This window comes from Bos mutus, chromosome 14 (genome assembly GCF_027580195.1).
Source record: "Bos mutus isolate GX-2022 chromosome 14, NWIPB_WYAK_1.1, whole genome shotgun sequence".
In the NCBI taxonomy this organism is placed as follows: domain Eukaryota; kingdom Metazoa; phylum Chordata; class Mammalia; order Artiodactyla; family Bovidae; genus Bos; species Bos mutus.
The window spans coordinates 34252214-34278921 of NC_091630.1; the positions used below are offsets into that span (position 1 = coordinate 34252214).

The window sequence follows — 26708 nt, forward strand, 5'->3', positions numbered from 1 at the left end:
CAACTGAGCGACTGAACTGAACTGACTGAACTGAGAGTGGTCTAGAATAGAGTCTGCAAATGAATCCGTTTACTCTAGCAGGTGATGCGTTAAGGAAACCTGAGAATTCGTATATTTGATCATACTCTTTAAACTTTTTTTTTTCACTTTTGTCTATGTTTTAAAGCATATGTAATATGTTATCCAGGGAATATGTATATAATGTTTAAATAAACACTCATATGTCAGTTTGGAGACCACCGCCCACACAGATCCATAATGTGGTGACTTCTACAGTAACACAGGATCTGGGGGGAATTGTGTGGAGCTAGAACAGATCAGAAGGTAAAAAGTCAGGCAGGAATGAGTCAAAACACCTAATATGCTGGACACTTCCTTTCTAGTATTTTCTTTATATCACATTTCTGGCCTCTGTATGATGACATCATGTGAAGGGCACACACTTTGCAACCAGACAGACCTTCCCTACTTTCTGTGTGAACTTGGGCACGTTCCTCAAATATTTACACCCAATTTTGTTTCTGTAAAATGGGCTGTGTGATACGTGTGTTATGTGTGTTACTATAAAGACTATATGAGGTCACGCATATAAAATGGTTAACATATTGCCTGTTATGTAGTGAGTTCTCAATAAACAATGCTCTGTTCTTTTCCCCCTGACTTCACCACCATCACCCTTCACCTGACCTCAGCTGAAGTCAGCTTAGACGTCATTCCTTTTGGGAACTAGTTTCAATCACCCACGGATCTTCATCATCTCTGCCACCCTGAAAAGCCCCAACATAGCCCCTATCCACATTATATTGCCATTTTCTATATTTGCCAGTCTTCTTTCAACCTACTCATTTTTCCCACTAAAGCCACCAGATTGATTTCCAAAAGGGCTAGATCCATGTCATTTGTCTCTGAACTGGCTGTCCTTACTGGTGTCTGATAACCTTAGGAATAGCTTATTGAATGATTGCTGATTAAATGAATGAATGAATTTGCCCCCAATTTCTTTATCCCCATCTTCTTCCAACTTCCCACTGACCCATGTGGCTCGCTGATTCACTCTTTTATTAATTTCTCCCTGCATGTTTCACCACTGCCAAACTTCCTTCCTAGTTCTGAGCCATTTGCCCACTGGTGAGAGTGGTGGCTGAACTGTTTTCACTCCACAGAACTCAGGAGCAAAGGCAGGCAGCTGTGGCTGGAACTCATCTCTGCCTTTGAAACCTAAATGAAGCCATAATCAGCAAGCTCCAAGATGTGGTGAGCCTTGTCCACACTCAGATCAGTTTCCGTCTTCCTTACAGTAGTTGCTTGCCTGTTATATTGATATAATACAAGAGTGACCATGGAACTGCCACGTCCTTTCTGTGCCCTGTGACTGAGGCACTCCAACTTGTTTATCATAATGAAGCTGTATCAGGATCTACTGACTTCACTCTGTGGGAAAGTGATTTCCTTTGGCAAGGTCCCTATCACTCAGAGGATTTTTTAAATGTGCTAGTCATGTGTGGGAAAATGTTCAGCCTAAGTATTTTTCTTTATCTAATCAGTTCTCAGGACAAAGTGCAGACTGCAGAGCATCAGTACAGAGAAGGAACTCACCCATAGGAGGAGAAATCCCCCACCTAAGTTGAGAGACCAGAGAAGGGTGGTATAGGGGAGCTAGTCATTTTCACGCAATGGACAGACAGTGCCCATCTCTCCACCCAGCTCCACTGCTGCTCTGACCGCAGCCCTTACCAGATGATTTTATGTCTGGACAAGGGTTGATCCCAACCAAAGTGAGGATCAGAGGATGGCTTATCCCTCAATCTTACTTTTAAGACCTCACCACAAACCTAAGTTTCTAGAATAGTCCTCAGTGTCCCCCAACCTCACAAATATCAACAAAGTATCCCTGACTGAATAGCCCTTTAACCCTAAAAAAATAGTGATTTCTGCCCATGGGGAGAAAAATTTGACTTCAGATTTACCAAAGTACCATGTTGATTACAACATATTCATATTATTTAGCAGCCATGTTATAAAGAAAACAGAATTAAAATCATCACTTGTCACCAAAGGTAGAATTATGCTCATACCTTTGGTATGATTGATGATTCTAATCATGCTTGTTTCGTGGGGAAAACTCTGAAATAAAGAAGATATTTTGGTGCTCGCTTTGGCAGCACATATACTAAAAATTGGAACGATACAGAGAAGATTAGCATGGTCCCTGCGCAAGGATGACACGCAAATTCGTGAAGTATTCCATATTTTTTACATATGAATCAGTTCTAATGAGGTGGATGAAACTGGAGCCTATTACACAGAGTGAAGTAAGCCAGAAAGAAAAACACCAATACAGTATACTAACACATATATATGGAATTTAGAAAGATGGTAACAATAACCCTGTATACGAGACAGAAAAAGAGACACTGATGTATAGAACAGTCTTTTGGACTCTCTGGGAGAGGGAGAAGAAGAGGGTGGGATGGCTTGGGAGAATGGCATTGAAACATGTATAGTATCATATATGAAATGCCAGTCCAGGTTCGATGCACAATACTGGATGCTTGGGGCTGGTGCACTGGGACCACCCAGAGGGATGGTATGGGGAGGGAGGGGGGAGGAGGGTTCAGGATGGGGAACACATGTATACCTGTGGAGGATTCATTTTGATATATGGCAAAACCAATACAGTATTGTAAAGTTAAAAAATAAAATTAAATTTTAAAAAAAAGAAGATATTTTGTGGAAAATGGTGGCTGACTTGTGATGACTTTTAAATAAGGTAAGGCAAGAAAGAAAGAGAGAAAAGTTAAATATGAATAAAATTCTTCAAGTTTTTTACTCTTTAAATAGGCAGTATTCTGTGGAGATTAGATAAATAATAGCTTCAGTAAAATCAACAAAGAAATGAGCAATATATCAAATGGAAGTTTCTTTACTTTTATAGAGAAATCACAAAACCTGCTCCATCAGATAACTGCCAAATTCCTCTCCAACTTTTCCCAAAGTTAATAACCTGCTAGATATTCCAAAACTGTAAACTATGGAACTATAGTGAATTTTCTGTCCTGTACATATTTGTTCCTTGGGCTCTTTCCTCTCTAAAGCATGATTGTTTTGGTCATCTTACACACAGGTCAATGTTTTTTAACCCAAAGAGATAACTGGCTGCTTTTGCACAGATTTATTCAAGAATAAACATTAGCTGGCATTGCAATACTGCTCTTATAGTATATTATGCATACTACTACTTGCCAGAATAAAGTTTCAGTTATTACACATACATTTATAGATATACACATATGTGTGTCTATATACAGACAAGTAGAATTTTATATAGAGAGACTCTGTGTATATGAAAATGAGACCTTTATTTGCTTGTGAAATGTGCCAAAATATTAAAATTAGATAATTCAGCCAAGTTCTTCACAGTTTTGCCTGAAAATACCTTTTAAAATTCATGCAAAGTAGATTCACTTTCTTGAGAATCTCAAATGAATCCTGGGCCAATCACTGTTTCACAAATAATCTATTTGGCCCTTAAGAATGCAGGAAGAAGAGGAAGAAGAAGTGGGGCAGGGAGAGGAAGGAGTAAATGAACTACAGGGCGGGAAAAAAAAAAACAAGTAGAAACAAATCAGTGCAAATTTACAGTAAAAGGAAATTATGTCTTAACTATCAGAATTCTCCCCCTTGCTCAGAGAATTGGGGACCAGGACTTTCTTATTCCCTAAAATTCACCTGATTTTCTAACACAATCCTTATTTGAAGGAACTGATGCCCAGTCATTACTATATCATAAAAATGGGTCCAGCTGGATTAAATTCCCAAAATGTATTCATTCCCCAAATCACCTAACATTCTCCTTGAGAACTTCCCTTATCCTTGCTACTCATCTTTCCTCTCTAGACTTTCATCACCATCCTTCACCTGGTTTATGATGTATTTCACATCTTCAGTTCAGTCACTCAGTTGTGTCTGACTCTTTGTGAGCCTTACTAGATAAGAATTGTTTGTATATATGTTACTCCAACAGGACTAAGGGAACAAACCTACTTGTAAAATCTGGGTCATTTCAGCCTAAAAAGAAATATAACAGTGTCTGTCTCCTTGTAGAGCTAATTAAATGTATATTGCATTAAGAAATCAGTATTGAAAAAAAAAAAACTGGAACTGCAGCCAACATCAATGTCTTCAGGTGGTCTGATCCACTGATGTCACTCATTGCCATCAGCAACTGTGGTTCTGTGACACTGAAAGTGAGCCAAAGATTGGTCAGGATTCCAGTACAGACTAAAACATTTTAAGTATGGTTAGAACTGCCCTATTCTTTAATCACAACACCCTTCCTCATGTCAGTATCTTCATATATTAGATTTTGCCTGCCCCGAATGAATTACACCAGGAAAGAACACTGTCATCAGATCAGTCACTAGAATAAAAAACTACCATGCTACAAGAGCTGTAAATAGAGTGTATTCATCTATTTGATCATTCATTGCATTGATTTTCCTTCTGTTTGTTTCTTTGTTTATATTTGGAGTAATCAGGTGCACAGAATTGCATCAACCCTAACCTTCAGTTCATAACCTGTCATCATCCTTGTCACATACAAACCTATTTCATCTACCTTTATTGGTGGTTTTTACTAATGACACCTGAATTTCCTTAACCCCAACATTCAACCACAGAACTAAAGAATTTACAGTAACTCACATCTAAGTATTCCCTCCCCATTTGTCCCTCCTGTCTTCCATGTGAGGAAATCACTATCCAGAATTTCTTATCCCCTTCCTTTCATTTAGTTCTATCTCATAGTTATGTATTCTATATAATATCTTCATTTTATCCATTCAGAAAGTATATCATTGTGAATGTTTTCATTCACAAGATAGCAAAGATTTTGTTTTTTTAGAGATGCTTATGAGCTCCAGTTGGTGTACACAGGACACACAGGCAGGGTTCAGCAATTTCCAGCTGGAGGTTTGAGCCTGGGGAAGATGAAACCACTCAGGACTTTGGCTGGTCCCCTTGTCCCTAAGCCACAGCCTCAGCCTTGTACCCAGGAGCATGGCAGGAGCCAGCATTCTCTGCCAGAGGGTGCACTTCCCTCTACATCACTGGCTGGCCCTCTCTGGTGGATGGTGAATGAGGGCTAACCAAGCTCATATTTGCCATTCAAATGGCCAGTCTATAGTACCAGTCCCAAACTCAGTCAATATAGCTTCCCGCCCATTCCCTTCTTTATATTACTGTTCCAAAGACGTCTCCATAAGTGCTAGGCATTTACTCTTACAGTGTAAAAAGATAATGGCTCATCACCAACAAAAAGCAAAAGTGTTCTGTCAGGGAGTGTGCAATTTCCTCGGTCCTGTCTCATCACAACAAAAATTTGAAGCTACGGACTGGTGTTAAAGCCCTCGGACAGACCATGTCACAGCTCTCAGACAGATCAGTGTTACAGCTCTGTGTTGCAGCTCGGTTTTATTTAGAAAATAAAGGAAAATACATCCTCGAGGCATGAGGGCATGAAGACCTAAAAGACCCAAAGAGAAGAGAGAGAGAAAGCGTGAGAGAGAGACCCCTGGCCCTTTGGCTCCTCTTTTTATATGTTTTTCTTTTCCTCCGCCTGGGCCTGCCCTCTGTAAACTGGGCTAGCCAGGAGTGCTGTTTGTTCTACCTGAGGTCCTCACGCCAGGCCTCGGACCTTCCCTTGTTCTATTTTAGCGGGCTTTTCCCTTCTTTGTCTTTTAGCCACCGCCATTCTGGACTCCTTTTTCCTATTCTAACTACCAAACAACGATACAAATGAACGCTGGAAAAAGGACGAATCCACCACGGAGCCGTCAGTGATGGCACGCCGCTCTTCAGCCTGTTCCTTCTCTTCTTGGATGCTATCGGCTCAGTACCTTCAAAGCTCAAGTCCCTGTCCTGTCCTTCCCTTCCCCCTGTCAATGGTTCTACTCGGGTAAATGGTCCCTGGGACTTGTAGGCAGAAGCTAGAGATGATTGGGATCCAAAAGATATAAAAAAATACTGTTCTCTTCTGTATCTGTATCTCACTTTAGAATGTTTCGGTGTCTTTCATAGACAGTACATTATTGAAATTTCTTTGTGGAATGTGGGTTACGCATTTTATAGAAGACAAAACTGAAACTCAAAACAATCAAGAAACTTGGCCAAGGTCACCTGCTGTTGAGAATAGGCAGGACCTAGACTTTCTGATTCCTATTGAAATGCTTTTCCTTTTACCCTCTTCTGTACCTTCTCCAGGTCCACACCCACAAACAAGTGAGGTCATGAAACCTACAGTCTTTTTGTGGGGGATTGAAATCGTGCCTTCCTTATTCAGCTATTTTTCTCTTAACACTTGCAAGAGAAATGCAATGAGACAGAGCAATCTTGGAAACACTCTCCTGGTGTATTTGTAATTTCAATCCCTTGCTCTACTTTGCATCCCATGTTACATAAAGGCATCTTAAAGACAGGCTGCTAAATGTATTTTTAAACGGCTCTGTTGTCACTCTCTTGAAAAGAGGACACTTCTTTCTATTGTTCTTAATTATGTCTGTCCTCCCATTGTCACCTTTATTGATTGAAAGCCCTTCCTCAAAGATGCTAACAAACAGTCCTTCAGGACAGCAGTATAAAGCCATCTATTCCTCTAGAACCAAAGGAAATCAAGTTTACTCTGTTTGTCCGGCCCTGTGGGGGTTAATACATGCCCTTCATTCTTATCACAACGAGGAAGGCTCCCGGTGATTCCTCATGCACATAAACAAAACCACTTTCTCAGCTTCACCTCCGCCCTGATCCCTCTCCCCGCCACTGCCATTTTTCGGTTCATAGAGTCTTCCACCAAGAATGGCTCTCCTTAATTATGCTCCATAATTCATAACTAATCACCGGCATTGTACAAAGGAATGAAGTAGATTCATTTGAAAACATGGGGTCTTATGACCCATTATATTTCTGTACCTTGAACACTGTCTGCAACCTGATGGATTTCATTGGGGTTTCCATTTTTAATACTATCACTGCATGTACAGGAATTACAAAAATCTGCTGTGACATGCAGCCTTGCTTGGCAATAGCTAAGGAAAGGTTGCTCACAACCCACTCATGGCTACCTCCATCAAGAGCATCACCTGGGTCCTCTGGCATCCAGCTCCATGTTCTTCTGGCCTCCACAGGTTGTGGAAGCCCCCACAAGGCACCTGCAATCCCCAAGCCTCTATGAAATTGTTTTGGATTCCCCAGAGCTCACCAGGCTCATGTGGGCCTGAGTAAAGGGGGCAGGGGGTATGCCAAACAGCCGGTTTTTATTCTGGCATTTGCCAGAAGGGAAATTGCTAAAATGTTTTAGGGCCCCCTTAGGAGAATAAAAATATCACACTGCCTTTAGCTTTTATCCCTCAGTTAAAATCAATGTTTTCTAAAAGAGAGAAGCTTTTAATACCCTTACAAGAGTCTCTCTTCAGATCCAGCATCTACTAAGTAAGCACATTCTTTTGGCAAGAGTTTTAAACAACTCCATTCTCATAACAATCAGCTATTAATCATCTTCACATCGCATTTGTGGAAACTGGGGCTGGGGGACTGATGGTCTATGGAGGTCACACAGCCTACCTGGAACTCTGTTCTAAGTCACACCCCGTGTCACTGCCATCCTTCAATCCTGTGTCTGCAGCGGGAGATGAGGATAAAATGAAATACGCCGAGGCTGAGTCCTGTGCGGAGGCATGCAACCCACTAACTCATTCTTTCAACAAATATTTATTGAGACTCTACTATGCACTAGGCACTATTTTAGGTGTCAAAGATATAACGGGGCTCAAAAGAGACAAAACCCCTTGCTCTTGAGGAATTTATGTCCATTTGGTCACTGTCAACAAGCAAGATGCAAAAAAGCAAAATATATAGCATATTAGGGAGCATTAAGTACTGAGGAGAAAACATAAAATATCAAAGACAGAGGAGAGATATGAAATGTCATGAGTTGGGAGGAAGGGAGATTTGGGGAAGAATAGACAGGGTAACCACTGAGGAGGTGGCTTCTTCAATATTTTTGGCATTTCACTTGCATCCAAAGCTCTTTCGGGTTGTTTTAGGGAATCCCATCATTTCATTTCTAGGAAACACAGTGTAAGAACTTATTTCCTTGTCTGTAAGAACACATTGTAAAGTAGTAAGACTATTATCAATTTGATAATATTAATCAACTGTCTATTATTTGCAAACCAATTTCGCCTTGGCTGGTACTTGATGATGCATCTACAGGCCAAAAGCTGTGGTTGTGGTTCAGACAGTCCTTGGCTATTGCACAGAAGGTGGAGTGAACAAGAGTGAGGCTACGGGGTCACTCTTCCTACAGTCACATTCTGATGGCCCCCATTAGCAGTTTTGTAACTTTCAACATGTTTCACAACCTTTCTGTGCTTTTGAAAAAGCTGTTAAGATTGAGACGTTATTAGTATTCACCACATAGGACAGCTATGAGGATTACATGAGTAACCTCTACGAGTCTACACTCACAAAGGGTCTGGGATGCAATTTATACATGTCATGTACACGTATAAATGTTAATTAATATAAGAGATATTGCTCTTGATGAAATAGTCATTAAAAATAAAGAAGCAAAGATACCTAATCAATCCTATTTCTTTAAAATAACACTGATGGGATCTGGTATGGCGAATATCCAGCACTAAGGAATGTTTTTAATTTAAGGTGTGAATATAAAATAAAAAAGCAGAGTTTCTTAGAAAAGAGTTTTAAAGGCAATTCCATAAGTGTCTTGAGGCATAATTGACCTCAGTTCAGGATTTTGAAGAGTATCACTCATTCAGTTTAGTTCAGTTCAGTTCAGTTCAGTCACTCAGTCGTGTCTGACTCTTCGCGACCCCATGAATCGCAGCACGCCAGGCCTCCCTGTCCATCACCAACCCCCGGAGTTCACTCAGACTCACGTCCATCGAGTCAGTGATGCCATCCAGCCATCTCATCCTCTGTCGTCCCCTTCTCCTCCTGCCCGCAGTCCCTCCCACCATCAGAGTCTTTTCCAATGAGTCAACTCTTCGCATCAGGTGGCCAAAGTATTGGAGTTTCAGCTTTAGCATCAGTCCTTCCAATGAACACCCAGGACTGATCTCCTTTAGGATGGACTGGTTGGATCTCCTTGCAGTCCAAGGGACTCGCAAGAGTCTTCTTTAGGACACAACAATAATTGTTAAGATGATTATTTTTCACTAAAAAAAAATAATAATAACAAATTCTTCAAGGGTGGGACTGCATATCACCATCACCTGTATAGTCCTGGCCTCCAGGCCAAAGCCCAAGTACGGCATGCCTTACACTAGGTCTGTGGTTTTCAAACTGGTCAACCTGGGGGTTCTACAAAGATGCCTTTGGGGCTAGGCCCTGAGAGCAGGCTTCTAGACTCCTGCCTCTATTTCAATCACCCCGGTAGCTTCCCTGTCATTGATTTTTATATACTAGATCCCACATCAGAATTTATTATTTTTGTCATATTGCTTTAAATTTTTTTTGAATTGTTTAAAAATCAATACCCTATACCCAGCACATTATTCTAGTATGAATTCCATACAAGCATGCTTTCAGGATCTAACCCAGTGCTTGCCCCATAATAGCTATTCCATGACTATTTGCTAAGTGATCAGATTATGATGGAAAACTAGAATAAACACACATAACACAGTTAATGTGGAAATCAAATCCATCCACCTTGAACCAGCACAAGCAACTATGAATTTAAAATAGACAGGATGGCTAAGGGTAAGGATTAGCATCTAGAGGATTTTATTTATTGTTTTCAACCACTGAATCCACTCAGAATATTAAGATGAGAGAGAAGCAATGTAACAGTAGATGAACAGATAATTAGTTAAAAGAGGAGACAGAAGTCCAAACTCTGACGTCAGTCAAATCTGGCCTGAAGTTCTTTATTAGCTATGTAACATTGGCAAGTGACTTAATCTTGCTAAGCCTCAGTCTAGCCGTAAAGTGGGGATAACAACAGAAACTGTTTCACTGGATTTTGTGCAGATTAAATAAAATATTCCACGGAAAGTTCTTTCTGTATCACACAGAAAGCAGTAAATGTTAACTGCGTATATGTGTCCATACATCTATATTCACATACATACTGTATATACACACTGTACATATACCCACTGTATGTATATACGTGCTATATAAAATGCACACACACTAAGTGGATGTATATATATACACATATATGTTCATTAGAATTTTAAAACTGAGGAAAATATTAAAAATCATGTAATCCTGTGAATTTAATATGTGTTTATTAGCAGCATGACCCTCCTCTCAAATACATGGAAAAATCTCAATGTATGGGTTCTCTGGCTAAATCAAGAAGTTAGAGATGAGACACAGACATAGAGAACAGACTTATGGACACTGTGCGGGGGGAGGAAGGCGAGGGTGGGAGGTATGGAGACAGGAACATGGAAACATACATCACCAAATGTAAAATAGGTACCCAATGGGAATTTGCTGTATGACTCAGGGGAACATGAGAGAAGGGCTTCCATATGCTTGAAGGAAAAGAAGGGGATCTGGATTAACATGAGGGCAGGACTTCAGTTGAAATAGGGAATCAGGATGCCAAGCATACAGGTCAGGGCAACAGAACTGAAGCTTTGGAGCTATATGACCTGGTTTAAATCCAGGCTCTTGAACTTACTAGCTCTAGGACCTGGGCCATTTTATTTAATGAGTGTGCATATGTGTAAAATGGTGATGATAATAATAGCTAGCTCACAAAGCTGTTGAAAAAATTAGAACAATGTAGGTAAACTGCTCAACATGTAGTTAATTCTCAGTAAATAGTAGCTGTCCGTTTTGGATATGCCATAAACATCAGGCAAAAATCTTCATTATTCTGGGCCTGGTTAGACTGTTGACACATGAGGAAATTGGATTTGATTAATGGTTAAGGCTTTTCCAAAGAGCCTTAGAGTCTTGCTGGGTGCTAGCAAGAGAAATTAACACATAGAGTGCTTGTTGGAATGCTGAGATAGTGTGGTAGAACATATGTACACCTGTGGCTGATTCATGTTGATGTTTGGCAGACACCAACACAATAATGTAAAGCAATTATCTTTTAATTAAAAATAAATAAAATTTCAAAAGTGAAGAAAAGGAAGTTAGAGAGCCCATTTTCCAACCCCAAACACACATGCACGCACCCACACCACATTCAAGCGTATGGAAGCCCTTCTGTCTGATTCATAAAGAACTCAGCTCACAGTCTTCATAGATCTGATGCCCCAGCCAAGGAATGTCAGCTATGGCTTTGCTATCAACACAATTGGAGTCAGCTCAGTCAGCTCATGCTAAGCTTGCTGTTAAACCCTGTTTAAACATTTGGGAAAAAATGAAGCAATAAGTGAGAAAGTCACCTCAAGTATTTAGCTCTTTCCTGGCCATTTTGGTTTCATTTCTAAGGTGGCTTACTCTCGAAAGAACCAATTGACTAGTGCAGAGCACTTTCGTGATTAAGTTCCCAAAGAGCAGCCAGGAAGCCTTGGAGATGGGCTCATCTGGTTGTGTGCCCTTCCCATGAGCCCCAATAAATAAAGGGCTTCTCTGGTAGCTCAGGCAGTAAAGAATCTGCCTGCAATGCAGAAGACCCAAATTCAATATCTGGGTTGGGAAGATCCCTTGGAGGAGAAAATGGCAACCCACTCTAATATTCTTGCCTAGGAAATCTCATGGACAGAGGAGCCTAGTGGGCTACAGTCCATGCGGTTGCAAAGAGTCAGACATGACTGAGCTTTGACCTTCAAAAAGTGCATCACTTAATTTTGTAGATCAGTGATTTCAACGCAGGGACATTTTGCCCTTAAAAGAACATTTGGCAATGCCTAAAAGCAATTATTATGTTCACAATTAGGGGTGTGAAGATGCTACTTACATCTAGTAGGATGAATCCAAGGATGCCAGTAAACATCCTACAATACAAAGGCCATCCTCCTTGAACAAGGAATTATCTGGTACAAAATGTTAGCAGAGCCAGTGTTGAGAACAATTGATACAGGTAAGACAGCCCATTGAAAGAGAACATCAGCCTATAGGGTATAATTTAAATTATGTAAAGGCACTGCAGGAAAAAAATATTTGGCTAATGGAGAACAGCTCAAAGAGGAAAGCTCTGAAGTACAAGGGCTAGAATACAAGCTTTGTAATTGAACAAACCTGTATTTGATCCCAAGTCTGCCCTTAATCGATAGTGTCACTTTGGCCAAGTCTCAGTGTCCTCGTCCTTAGATGGAAATAAAAACACTGACCTTGCAGGAATATTATAATAATTGAGGTGATGCATAAATTGTCCATGCCACCCCACCCAAAACTGATAGCTATTCTGGAGCGATTTTACTTTTCCAAGTTACAAATCATGTCAAAGTGACTAAAATAAACATAATAGTTGGAGTGGATTTAGTATGATGAAGTTATGTCAACAGTTTTAGTGATATGACAAGTCACCACATTGTCTCTCAAGCTAGTTGCTGCCCAAACCATTGCCTTCCAGAACAAGCCCAGAATAAGAGTCAAGATGCCTGCTGTCTTACCCATGTTTTTGTTCCCTTCATGTTTCAGTCAGTAACTGTTTCATCCAGTAACTGGATGTCAGTGCCCCCTCCCAGTCCCCCAAACTTACATACTGTGTCATGCTAAGTCACTTCAGTCATGTCTGAATCTGTGACCCTATGGAGTGTAGCCTGCCAAGCTCCTCTGTCCATGGGGATTCTCCAGGCAAGAATACTGGAGTGGGTGGCCACGCCCTCCTCCAGGGGATCTTTCCGACCAAGGGATCAAACCCATGTCTCCTGTATCTTCCTCATAGTAGGCGGTTTCTTTACTGCTGGGTCACCAGAGAAGCCCCCAAATTCATATGTTGAAGGTTAATTCTTTTATTCTAATTAATTTTTTATTGCAGTATAGTTGATTTGCAATGTTGTGTTAGTTTCTGCTCTACAGCAAAGAGAATCAGTTACACATATATATATATATCCACTCTTTTTTAGATTCTTTTCCCATATAGGTCACTACAGAGTATTGAATAGACTCCCTGTGCTATACAGTAGGTCCATATTAGTTATCTATCTTATATATAGTGGTATGTATGTGTCAATCCCAATCTCCCAATTTATTCCTCCCCTTCTTTCCCCCTTGGTACCATAAGTTTGTTTTCTACGTCTGTGACATACATATTTAAAGTGTACAATATGGCAAGTTTTGACAAATGTATACATACATGAAATCAACATCATAATGAAGATAATGAACATATCCATCACTCTCAAAATCTTCATGTGCCTTGGTAGTGGCAAATTCCTCTCATTTTCCATCCCTCCTTTCATGGGAACTCATATCAGCTTTTTTTGTAATAGCCCAAAACTAGAAACAACACAAATATGCATCAGTAGTTAAATGCACTGCTGCTGCTGCTGCTGCTAAGTCGCTTCAGCTGTGACCGACTCTGTGCGACATTTAGTGGCAAAACCAGACAATATCAAACTGCACAGCAACAAAAAAGATAAGCTACTGGTACACACAACAACAGGACTTCCTAGGTGGTGCTAGTGGTAAAGAACCTGCCTGCCAATGCAGAAGTAAGAGACTCAGGTTGAATCCCTGGGTCGGGAAGATCCCCCTGGGGAGGGCATGGCAACCCATTCCAATATTCTTGCCTGGAGAATCCCATGGACAGAGGAGCCTGGTGGGCTATAGTCCATGGGGTCGCAAAGAGTTGGGCACAACTGAAGCGATTGAGTGACTGGCACGCACAGCAACATGGATGAATCTCAAAATAATCATGCTGAGGACGAAAAGCACATATTATATCATTGCATTTTTATAAAATTCTGGAAAAATATTGAAATAATCTGCTGCTGCTACTGCTAAGTCGCTTCAGTCGTGTCCAACTCTGTGCGACCCCATGGACTGCAACCTACCAGGCTTCTCCGTCCATGGGATTCTCCAGGCAAGAACACTGGAGTGGGTTGTCATTTCCTTCTCCAATGCGTGAAAGTGAAGTTGCTCAGTCGTGTCCGACTCTTAGCGACCCCATGGACTGCAGCCTACCAGGCTCCTCCATCCATGGGATTTTCCAGGCAACAGCACTGGAGTGGGGTGCCATTGCCTTCTCCCATCGAAATAATCTAGTGAAGGTTAATTCTTAATATAATGGTATTAGGAGACAGAACCTTTGGGTGATTAGGTCATGAAGGCAGAGTCCCCATAAATGGGACTCATGCTCTTATAAAAGAGACTCCAGGAGTTTCTTCAACCTCTCTCGCCATATGAAAACACAGCAAGAAGATGGCCACCTAAGAACCAGTTAGGTCTCCACCTGACGCTGAGTTAGTTGGTTAGTGCCTCGATCTTGGACTTCTGAGCCTCCAGAGCTATGGGAAAAAAAAAAAAAAGCCTCTTCTGTTTATAAGCTAGCCAGGCACTCAGGTATTCTGCTGTATGCATGCATGCTAGTTCACTTCAGTCATGTCCAACTCTTTGCAATCCTATGGACCACAGCCTACCAGGCTCTCTGTCCAGGCAGATTCTCCAGCCAAGAATACTGGAGTGGAGATGCCCTCCTCCAGGGGATCTTCCCAACCCAGGGACTGAACGCGCATCTTGTATATCTCCTGCATTGGCAGGCGGGTTCTTTACCATTAACGCCACCTGAGAAACCCATTATTCTGCTACAGCATCCCAAATGAACTAAGACTCTAACTTCCCTCCTTTAGACTGCCACACAATTCCTGAGTTGTACAGTTCCACATATCCCCTTTGATTTAGAACCTGGGGTCACATGCTGACAATCTGAAGGACGGGACACAGGACACAGAAAACCTGGTCATTTTTCACAAAAGCTGTTCCTACCTGTTCTTCTTTTTTTCCACCTTTCTCATTTCTCAGCATGCCATGCTTTAAAGTGTGTCTTGGTTTTTTTTAATAAACTTTTTATTTCAAAAAAAATTTTTAATTACAAGAGATTACAAAATAGTACAGAGTTCCCACATATCTACCCCTCATCCAGTTTCCCCTGAGGTTAACATCTTGCATAACCTGGATACATTTGTCAAAACCAGTAAGTTAACACTGATAAGATGTTGCTAAGTAATCTACAGACTTTATTCAGATTTCCTCAGCCTTTTCATGATGCCTTTTCTCTATTTTTGTACAGCCTAGAAGTCAAACATCCCACAACCTCCAACAAGAAGATCTGTATCTTCAGAGCATCCACCAGAGTCACCCTGAAACTAACCAAAGATGAGTTTAGAATTTTGCAGACAGATTCAGGCCCAGGTCAGAGTCCAAAGGATAGAAGCAATTAGACCCTGGAGTTGAGAGATAGGGTTTAGGGGCCCTGAAGGCCCAGCAGAATAAATGAGCTGGGCAAGTGAGGCCACTTCAGGCCCCAACAGGTCAACTATAAATTTTTTTGGAGGGGGAAACCTTCAAATAGTCCCACTTTCCTGAAGAAAGGAACCTGGACTCTCTGGAAATTGTCGCTGAAGAACCTTTGAAATAATCCTCCTAGGCGAGTCTGAGCGTGCTGCTTTGCTAATCAAGAGATGGAAGCTGGCACTCGATAAGGCCGTGGGTGGGTTACCATTGCTCTCAGTTGCACACACATGGGGATCAGTAGGGCCTGGGATGGCCATGGTCTTACACCAACTCATCTGTCATCAGTCTAGAACCAGTTCCAGCCTGGCTTCATACACAGGGTCCTGCTCCTCCACTCAGGCCCAGCCAACTTGGCTTGGATAGCGTTTGGTCCCTTTGCATAAAATGCTTTCTGCAATTTATCCTTGCTCTGTGCCACAACATCCCTATCACACAGAAAATGGGATTTCGTCTGTCTTTTCACTGCAGAGGGAAATTTTCCTACATTGCATGTGTTCCTGATACAGCCCTGTTCTCGTGGGCTACAGGATAAGGAACAGTAAAATCAGACAAGCAGGTGTCACTCGAGGTACCCATCGCCTGCTGAGTGAGCTTGACCGTGTTACAGCCTTTAAGCTTGAGCGTCTTTCTCTGAGAAGTGGAGCAAACCGTACATACCTGAGTGGGCGGCTTTGAAGATTCAATGAAGAAGTGAAAGTATACTTTGCAAGTTCTTTGCTTAACATCTAGCACTTTGAAGGCCCTCAAGAAATGGTGGTTGTGGTTGCTATTGTTGTGATTATTAGTGTGGTTGTTCAGTTCCTTTATCTGTAAAAAGGTATATTCATTCATTCAACACTGAACTAGGTTCCAGGGATCCAGTGGCGAACAAGACAGACAAGATGCCTGCAAGCCTGGGAGTCACTTCCAAAGGCAGAGACACAGACAACAATCAGGTGAAGAAATGAATGAAGAATATGATTTCAGATGGGGAGAAGTGCTATGAAGGAAAACAAGGCAGTGCACTGGAGAATGGCTGGAAATGCAGAACTACTACAGGTTCTATAATCACAGAAGTTTTCACTGAAAAAAAATTACATTTGTGCTAAAAACTCAGTGACAACAACGAAACAGAGAAAATTGGGGCAGAGAACGTCAGGCATGGAAGACAGCAGGTGCAAAGGCCCTGAGGTAGGAACACATTTGCAGTGCTAAAGAAGAGAGTACCAGTGTGACTGCAGCACAGTGAGCAAGGGGCACAGTGACTGAGACGAAGTCAGAGCAGCAAGGAGTCAGAGAGTAGGCTTAGACGTCAAGGGGAGGAATGTGGATTCTATTCCAAGGACAATGGAAAGCCAGGGGGAGTGTTTAAGCAGGGAAGTGATGACTTTCGAACTGCAATTTTTAAATATCATTTTAGCTTTGGATTCAATCATAAGAGGGCAAAAGCGAGAGCAAAGAATTAATTAGAAAGCTAATATGCACTAACCCAGGGTGAGACGGTGGTGACTTGAGCCACAGACAGTTCTCCTAGTTGTTACGAAGAATAAATAAGCTCGTGTAAATGCTAGGACAATTCCTGGCACAGAGTGGATGCTCAAAATATTTTAATTCTCTTTTTCCAACTCTGTACTATAGCAGAGATCTCTATTTCCACAAAGCACTCTAAGAGGCAGATAGAACGCGTGTAAGTGTGAATGCCAGAATTTTCATCAACTCTATGTTGATACAGCAACATTATAATAAGGCCGAGCAAATGCCAATTCCAGCCTGGTACATATTGCCTTGTGTTGCCGTTTTGTTAAAACTCCAAAAACCATTATGCTTGAACACTGTAAACTCGTTTATAAAAAAGTAGCATGGGGACCATAATGTGTTTTGAATGCAGTCTAGGATCGCCATTCTCCTCCAGTCCAAGGAGAAGATTAGAAATTTTCCAATATAAAACTACCAGATTTGTCCCTCAATTAATGCTGAAGGCATAATCCGGCTGTCTTGAATTAAAGCTGTGTACTTTGCTATCAGCGAATGGATACTAGAAAGGAATCCTTGGAAAATAAGAGCAAGAAATACGATGTTAATTGCAATTCAGATGAGGAATAAGAAATGTAACTGGTACTAGAGAAGCTTCGGGTTGGAGCATTCACAATGAGTCGGGAAATAGAAAGCATCACATAAGGTTTAAGAGTCTGGGTTCTAGGGACTTCCCTGGTGATCCAGTGGCTAAAACGCCACACTCCCAATGCAGGGGCCCTGGGTTCAATCCCTGGTCTGGGAACTAGATCCCACATGCCACAACTAAGACCCATCACAGCCTAATTAATTTTTTTTAAAAAGAATCTGAGTTCTAAAGAAAGATTTCCTGTGGGCGGAATATGTCATCCCCTCACTTATTCTTATGTATGTGTGACTTTGGGGAAGTCTCTTCACCTCTAAAACTCAATTCCTCATCTGTGGAATGTGAAAAATAATACCGCTCTCACCAGATTATGGTAAAGATTACACATGATCATCTACTCACAGTGTTTAGCATGATGCTGGCATAGGGTTTAAAGAAATATCAGTTATCTTTATTACTCTCCAGTACCCTGAGGCTCAGGTGAAGGAACTGGAATTGTTTATTCTGGAATTGAGAAGGCTGAGTGTGTAATTTAGATTCTTACCATGGAAATCACCACAATGTATTCAGTCCTTGGGGGCAAGATGCTGCGCCAAGGGTTTATGTTTAAAAAAGAGGAAAAATATGCAACTTCCAACATTCAGAAGCTGGCCTGGCTCTCCGAGCAAGGTCTTGTTATTCTCCTATTAGACATAAACCATCTTACAGAATTCCAACCTCAGACAAGGTTGCTGGGAGACCATGATAAAATGAGACAAAGCAAAGCCACTTCACAACTTCGTCCAAGTGCAGACAAAAGCAAGGTCGTGCAACCCTAAAAATAACGACATCCTCCTCTGTCCCCAAAGGAGTGCCTGCTATGCATTCACCAATCACAGATTTATACTCACGCTGGTCTCTGCTCCCTGTAGATAATTATTGAGATACACAGTCACATTGTGTATTACCTCTGCTTTCTGACAACATATAATCCAGAGTGAACCCTTGCCCAGATCACCCATTTAAAGCCCCAATTCTATGGCAGATTCTTCCTAATGCCCTCTTACTGAGCAATCCCACATTTGCCTCAAGTGTGTGTTCTCCTCGGTGCAACAAGTAATAAACCCAACCTGTGTAACTACAGATGTTTTCCCAGTAGTCTTCAGCTGAAGTGCGTTCATTTTTAAACGACAATATAAGGCATGTATTATTACCTCTATTCCACAGCAGAGGACACTGAGATTCAGAGCGATTAAGTTATCTCACCCAAGATCCTCCACATAGCAAGTGACAGAGAATGGGTTGAAAGTTGGGTCTGTTCTATTGCAAAGCTCAAGCTTAGAAATGCCCCGGTTGCATCCTAGTCTTAATGGGTGCTCATATTCTGAGTAGGGTCCCACTGATGACCGAGCAAGAAAAACTGTCAAGAAACCGCAGGATGAATTAGATGGGGTTCAGGATCTTTTTTTTTTTTTTTTTTTTCAGGATCTTCTTAATAGGAAGTGAAAATCACTCAGTCGTGTCCGACTCTTTGCAATTCCATGGAGTTGCAACCCACCAGGCTCCTCTGTCCATGAGATTTCCCAGGCAAGAATACTGGGGTGGGTAGCCATTTCCTTCTCTAGGGGATCTGCCTGACCCAGGGATCGAACCCAGGTCTTACACATTACAGGCATATTCTTTACTGTCTGAGCCACCAGAGAGGCCCCTTAAGTGCTGAAAGGGGGACTAATTTTCCCACTGTTGGAGAATTATTCTTTTTTAATTAAAATACGTTAAGATGATTTAAAGATGGTAGAGAGGTATTTTGGCTTTGGAAAAGTCAAGCAACTTAATATGACAAGTTAGGGGAGAAACAGACTGCTCTCACATCCAACAACTCTTATTTGATTCAGAGATCACAGTCTATGACTGAATGATACTTACATTAAGAATGATGATACAGAAACCATTATGGCTAATATTATCCTTTAAATGATTGGAAGCATCTCATAGGAACAAGAAAGAATACCTTTTTCTATTTTAAATTTATCTCAGTAATTGGATATGATAAAATTTTATTTTTTTTTCAAGCAGAAAGAGGATAACTGGCAAGTGAACACTTAATGGGGGGAATATATAGCTTGCACAATTTAAAAATAAAATCTAACAGTTTGCATGTTTAGCACCTTTCATGCAAGAATTTCAGAACGATTTTGTAAAAATGATTTACACTTCCTTCCCGTCCTCTACCACCCATGAAGAAGCTTGACTTTACAACTATGAGAAAAGGCTCCCGTGAGAGCATGACAAACCTGGAGTGCCTGGGGAAGTGGAGGTGAGATGCGGAGGCCCTGAGTTGAAAGGAGGGCTTGGGTTGATCTTTTGAACAGGAGCCACTCACACATGTCAGCCCGTCTCCAGGGAAACAAAGCCCCTCCTTTGGGACCTGCTCTTCTCTCCCCACTTTGCCTCAATCACTCTAACCCTCCTCTAGGATCCTACATCTTCTTCCCCCTCAGCACCTGAAGTCAGATTATATCTGGTTTATCTGGTTTCTTTTGAATAGTCCTCAGAGAAATGATGGGAAGAAGTTCAGCAGGGATACAGGCTTTGAAAATCATGTCCTTGAGGGAGCACCTACAAAAATAATCAAACCTTCAAGTGGCCATGCTAGGCTTCATCTCAGCCAAGCTAAAGTGGGCTCCATCCATTTGCCCAACAAATATTACTGAGTAGTTATCTAGGCAGTACTGTTCTAGAGACTACAGCAATGAATGGAACAGAGGAGAATCTCTGCCTTTATGCGTATATATTCTAGTCAAGGGAGAGCTGGTAATCCAAACAGATTTTTTAAACCAAATTATATGATATATTAGAATGAACTAAAGATTATGGAAAGAAATAAATCAGGAAATGGGGCTAGAGATCTTAGAGGTTATTTTTTTATTTATTTTAATTGGAGGTTAATTACTTTTGTGGTGGTTTTTGCCATACATCGACATGAATCAGCCATGGGTATACATGTATCCCACCATGCTGAACCCCCCTCCCACCTCCTTCCCCACCCCATTCCTCTGAGTTGTCCCAGAGTACCAGCTTTGGGTGCCCTGTTTCATGCATTGAATTTGCACTGGTCATCTATTTTACATTTTAAATTGGAGGATAAATGCTTTACAGTGTTGTGTTGTTTCTGCCACACGACTTGAACCAGCCATAAGTGTGTGCGTGTGTGTGTGTATGAATAAATACATATATATGTATGTGTGGGTATGTGTGTGTGTGTGTATATACCCCCTCCTTTCTGGGCCTCCCCCGCACTCACCCCCATACCACTGCTAGATCATCACAGAGTGCCAGACTGGGCTTCCTGTGTTATGTAGCAGCTTCCCACTAGCTAGCTACTTTACACATGGTGGTGTACACGAGTCAATGCTACCTTCGTAATCCGTCCCAGTCTCCTTCCCCCACTGTATCCATAGTCTGTTGTCTATGTCTGTTTTTCCATTCCTTTCCTGCAAACAGGTTCATCGATACCACTTTTCTAGATTCCATATATATATATGTGTTAATATACAATATTTGTCTTTCTCTTTTTGACTTACTTCACTCTTTATAACAGGCTCTAGGTTCATCCACCTCAGTTCAACTGACTCAAATTCATTCCATTTTTATGCCTGAGTAACATTCCATTGTATTTATGTACCACAACTTGACCCACTCATCTGCTGTTGGACGTCTAGGTTGCTTCCATGTCTTGGCTATTGTAAATAGTGCTGCAAATGAACACTGGGATACATGTGTCTTTTTGAATTATGGTTTTTTCAGGGTATATGCCTAGTAGTGGGATTGCTAGGTCGTATGGTAAATGATATTGGAGCAAAGATCTGAAGGAAGTGAGCAGGGAATGAGAGAAAGGAATAGTCTGGAACGATGGGCTATAGGAATAAAGGTCTTGAGTCAGAAGGAAATCTAAAGTTCCTAGAGTGTGGCTGAAAGAGAGAAAGTGAGGGGAGCAGCAATCATAGAGGTAAATGTGGAACAGGAGTTGGCAGATTGAGTAGGGTCTTGTGGGTCACTAAGAACCATAACTTTTCTTCTGTATCAGATGCAGACAAACTGGAATTTTTGAAAACAGCAGTGACATCATCCTAGAATTTAAAGAAATCTCAATGTAAGGTGAGAGTGGAAGCCAAGGGTTCAGTGACTGCAACCATCTACATAAAAGATGATGGTGGCTTGGACCATCACCTTCAGAGGTGAAGGTGGAGAAGTATTAGGATTCTCATTATGTGTTGAAGGAAAAGCCAGTAATATTTGCTGACAAATTGGATATGGGGTATGAGAGAAAGAGAATAACTGAAAATGATTCCAAGCACTTTGGCCTGGGCAATTGGAAAGATGGAACTGTCAATTCCCAAGATGGGAGAGACGGAAGGTGCAGCACTTTGGGGAGTGCACTTTTAGCAATGTTTCATTTGAGATGTCTACTAGACATCCAAGAGGTGATGCCCAGAGTCAGCTGAACATATACATCTAGAGTTCGTGAAGAGGATACAGTTGCAGATTGACAGTAGTGAGAGTGATGAAACTAGATGGGAGCAGTGAGAATGGATGTGGGTTACTGAGAAAAGGAATGAGCACTGAACCCATTGTATGCTGGGGAGATGGTGAAGAAGCAGTAAAGGTAACAGGAGGAGCTATCAGTGGTATAAAGACCAAAAATGAGTAGGATCTGAGAAGTCAAGTGAAGAAACTGTTTCAAGGAAAGGAAAGTGACCACTGTGTATAAGCACGGGCTCTAAAAGAGGACCAATGGATTTAGCAATACAAGGTCATTGGCAACTTTGAGGAAAACAGTTTTTGTGGCATGATGGAGGCTTTTATTGGAGAGATAGCAGTATACTTGTATACTGATGGGAATAACCCAAGAGAGGGGAGAAAACAATGATATGAGAAAGAAAACTAGTGGAGCAATGACCTAGAGTAATGTGAGAGGCTATGGAATCCAAAACTACCTGAAGTGGCTGTCTTTAGATAGGACTGTAGACACTTCCTCTCTGTGGTAACAGCAGGGATGCAAGAATAGGTTGGTACACGTGCTGAGAGGCAGGTAAATACGGTGGTGGAAGTCTGTGGGAAGTTATCTTTTGATTGCTTCTAGGCTTCCAGAAAAGTAGGAAGCAAAGTCATCTCTGCTGACATGGAGATGCTAGAGGTTTGAAAAGGAAAGAAAGGACGATAAATTAGCTGTCCAGAAGAGTAGGGTGAATACATTAAGAAAATGTAGTATGATCATTGGGAAGTATTACATATTCACATAAGCTTAACGATTAGACCAGTCGGGGTGTGTGTGTGTGTGTGTGTTTTCCAGCCACATTCAAGGCACGGGTATAGGCATAGAATAGGCAGAGTTGGATTTAATCAAGGATAGGTTCTTTCCAAGTTAGCTCAAGGAAGCCAGAAATGCCAGAGAACTGAAAGGAAGTACAAGCGTATGATTACAATGACTGAGAACAGGATTTAAGATGGGAAGGGAGGAATGTGATTAGAAAGGAGGGTAAGGGGAAAGGTTGTAAGATGCATGAATTTGAAGAGGAATTAGGATTAGAAGGGAGGCAGGGGGGAAACGTGGTTAAGATCAATAGACTGCAGATCCCAGAGAGTTCAAGGAGTGATGGCGTCAGGCCTCAGAGGAATTAAGCTGAAAAGATAGGAAGTGGTGGTCAGATGGTAGGATGTTTGAAACTGAAATTATGGACAGGTCACTGGAAGCCTAGCTCCTAGAGTAGAATCATGGGAAGGAGTAGTTTAGAGGAAAAGTGCTAGGATGAGATGACTGGAGAAAAGGTCAAGGAATTGAGTGGCTAGGATGTTAGAAGAAGCATCTGGTTATTAAATTAAGGGAAAATTAAGAGAGAATGACAGCCAACAGGAGTTTAAGTCTACAACAAATGCACAGGAGTGATCCAGGGGTTTACAGACAAAGAAGGTGGTGGCTACGATTGTCTGATGACAAGGGAGTCAAAACTGCAGGGATTGAGGGAAGAGGGAGGGAGAATTAATGGTGTGGAAGTGGAAATTGTGAACTAAGGAGATACCCAGATGCACCTCCAGGTCCAGTGGTCCAAGAGGTGATAGAGAAAAAGAGTTATAACCAGAGAGGGTTTCAGGGAGAGTGGTAGGCTCAGAGGAAGTCCAAACCTAAATTAGTCTAGTGCACACACCGTGCATACAGGCATACATTCTCATGCACACACACACACACACACACACGCGCGCGCGCGCACACCTGGAACCATACAGATGGATGGATGTTTAAATGGGTGGATGTCATAGCATGTGAAATATCCCTCAATAAAGCTGATTTTTTTAAGGAAGTACATAGAGATCTTTAAGAGCAAGGGAATCAGATCCATTTTAGGGGAGGTCAAGAAAAGTTTCTTTAAGGAAGTATCTGATGACAACGTCCCAAAATGAAAAAAGAAAATCTTATATTTGTAACATATAATGATTTTACCTTTTCCTTCTTTGGATTCACTGTGCTGTGAATTTGATTCATGGCCCTTCCATCATAGTCATTTGGGTCTTAAATTGTCTACAAGCTTGTAAGGCCCCATGTGGAGCCAAAGAAGGTCTTCCTCGGTTTGATATCCTCTACAGCAAGGGTCCCCAACCTCTGAGACCTAATGTCTGATGATCTGAGGTAGAGCTGATGTATAATAATAGAAATAAAGTGTACAATAAATGTAATACGTTTGAATCGTCCCAAAACTAACCCCTTGTGGTAAAACTGTTTTCCAAGAAACTGATCCCTGTGCCAAAAAGATTGGGAACTGCTGCAGTCCAGGATGTAAAACCATGTCTAACTCACCAGAGGCTCACGTAAATATTTCTTCAAATGTGTTGAATTAATTTAAATATTTATTATTTCAAAGTATCTAAGTAACACCTCATGAAGGCATTTTCAAAAGAAACAGGAAATAGTTTTACAAAATTATTTATATGCAAAGTACATTTTCATATTTATTCATATGAAAAGTAAATTAAACATAAATGAGAATATTTTGTGTGTTATTATCATTAGCTAATAGTCATCTTATAGTCAGAGGCAGAAAGAAATGGTTGAAGTAAATATCAAAAGTATGTCCAATATGCAACTTTCAGAATTATATAGTGAAAAAAAACTAGTATATAATTGCCAGGAAAGCTATTTAAAGCAGAAATATGAGATTAAAAATGCCAAAGGTGTAAACAACTTTAATCTGCTAATTTATTACACATGCCTCTTAGAGCCAAGTTTTATTTTAAGCTTAGATCTTGGATATTTTCACTGTGTTGCTGCAAATGAAACTAAAATTTTCTAAACTCAAATGCTATGCATGTTTCATCTTTTCAATGTCACTCATTTCCTCTGAAACTAAGTTCATGTGTACAATTCAGGCATTGTGACTATATATATGCAATCTTTTCTCATAAGGACATTCTTCTAGAGTCCAAAAGGCACTATGACAATGCTTACCCACGTCTGTATTCCATCAACATTCTGCATTAGGGAACAGGCAGGCTATAGAAATAAATAAAAGTTCCTTTTTTATTATTAGAATAGCAAACAGGGCTTTAACTAATAAAGATGATTCAGGGCCAGTTGCTGAGGAAAATCATCCTTTCAATCATAAATGCAGGAGGTGTGAAAGCGTATTATGGACCCTATATTACACACTGGACCCAATTACCTGCAACTCTTTCCCCTCTTATAACCCAGATCCCACTTTGGTTTCTGGACATATCTAATTCTGACTGTTCACTTAATCCTCTAGCTATATGAGGGAGCAGTCACAATAAAAAAACAGGTCCAATCAGTTATTGAAGAAGTGATTCACTACCGAAGGTAAGTGGCTTTTGACTAGGTCTATGTTCTCAAACTTTCCAACAAGGCTCTGCTACCTCTATCCCTAAGAAACACAGTTCTCCAATTACACCACCATGAAATGTGACCTTTCCCTCCAGCTGGCACTGAGGTTTAGCCGTCATCATTAAAAAAGTACAGGTGTGCTGACAATTCAAGCCAGCACAACAGTGGCATGGTATGAGACTTGGTGGATGGGAAGGGGAAATTTACAGGAAGGCTTGCACAAAATTGAATCCTTAATATAATCGTAATAATGTGAGCTCTTTAAGCCAAATATTTGGCCTCCTCCCACTTCCCCCGTGAAATATCATGATTGACTGCGAGCTTATATAAAACTGCCGTTTAGGGATATTGCACGATTTGAATGCATGAAGTGCAAGTATTTGCTACATGTATGACGTGTCCAGTTGGACCTTGCCTTGTCTCCTTTGGCAATGCAGTCCCCAAAAGGGTGTTGAGTACCCTGACCAGTGACTGTTAAACACTAGAGAAGCTTCCAATTGTCCAGGTGACAAGGAAGGGCAAAACTAGGACCCGTGATGAGAAGAGAAGATGGATTCCATTTCTTCCTATGGAAGGACTACAGTGGGCAGCTTTCCATCACAGGAGGTGCTGAACAGAAGATGAGGGATCGTTTGATAAGACATCTCGAGGGGCTGAGACTAGTTGACCTAAAAGGCCTCTTCAAGCTCTAAGGTTTTATTCCAGATCCCCAGGCAAGACACTAATGGTGCTGGCATGTTTCTTGTCCGATGCACCATCTTCTCTCTCACTTCTGGGTCTTTGCACAGCCCATTCCCTGGGCCTTCCACCCCCTTACCACTTCAAACATGAACTTAGATGTCACTTTCTTCACTTCCTTTACTTCCTTCCAGGAAGCCTTCACTGTCCCAACAAATTTAGGTAAAGGCACCTTGCAGCATGCATTCACAGCACTCTACCCCTCTGCTGCCATAGCACCTACTCTTCTTGACCACAGTTTAATATGGGTAGGGAACATGTCCTTGTCATAACTGTATCTTGACTACAATTTCATATGGGTAGGGAACATGTCCTTGTCATAACTCTATGTCCATCACCTACACAAGGGCTTCTTAGGTGGCGCTAGTGGTAAAGAACCTGCCTGCCAAGGCAAGAGACATAAGAAACGCAGTTTCTATTCCTGGGTCAGGAAGACCCCAGGGAGGACATGGCATCCCAACTCCAATATTCTTGCCTGGAGACTCCCATGGACAGAGGAGCCTGGCGGGCTATGGGACATAAACTCGCAAAGAGTTGGACATGACTGAA

At 41.3% G+C, this 26708-nt stretch overlaps 1 non-coding gene across 1 annotated transcript; it reads left to right on the forward strand.

The window, feature by feature from the left end:
* Positions 1-2146: 2146 nt before the first annotated feature.
* LOC138990822 (U6 spliceosomal RNA) lies at positions 2147-2254 on the forward strand. The gene has a single exon (XR_011466935.1). It is a non-coding gene; the product is annotated as a U6 spliceosomal RNA (small nuclear RNA).
* The last annotated feature ends 24454 nt before the right edge of the window (positions 2255-26708 follow it).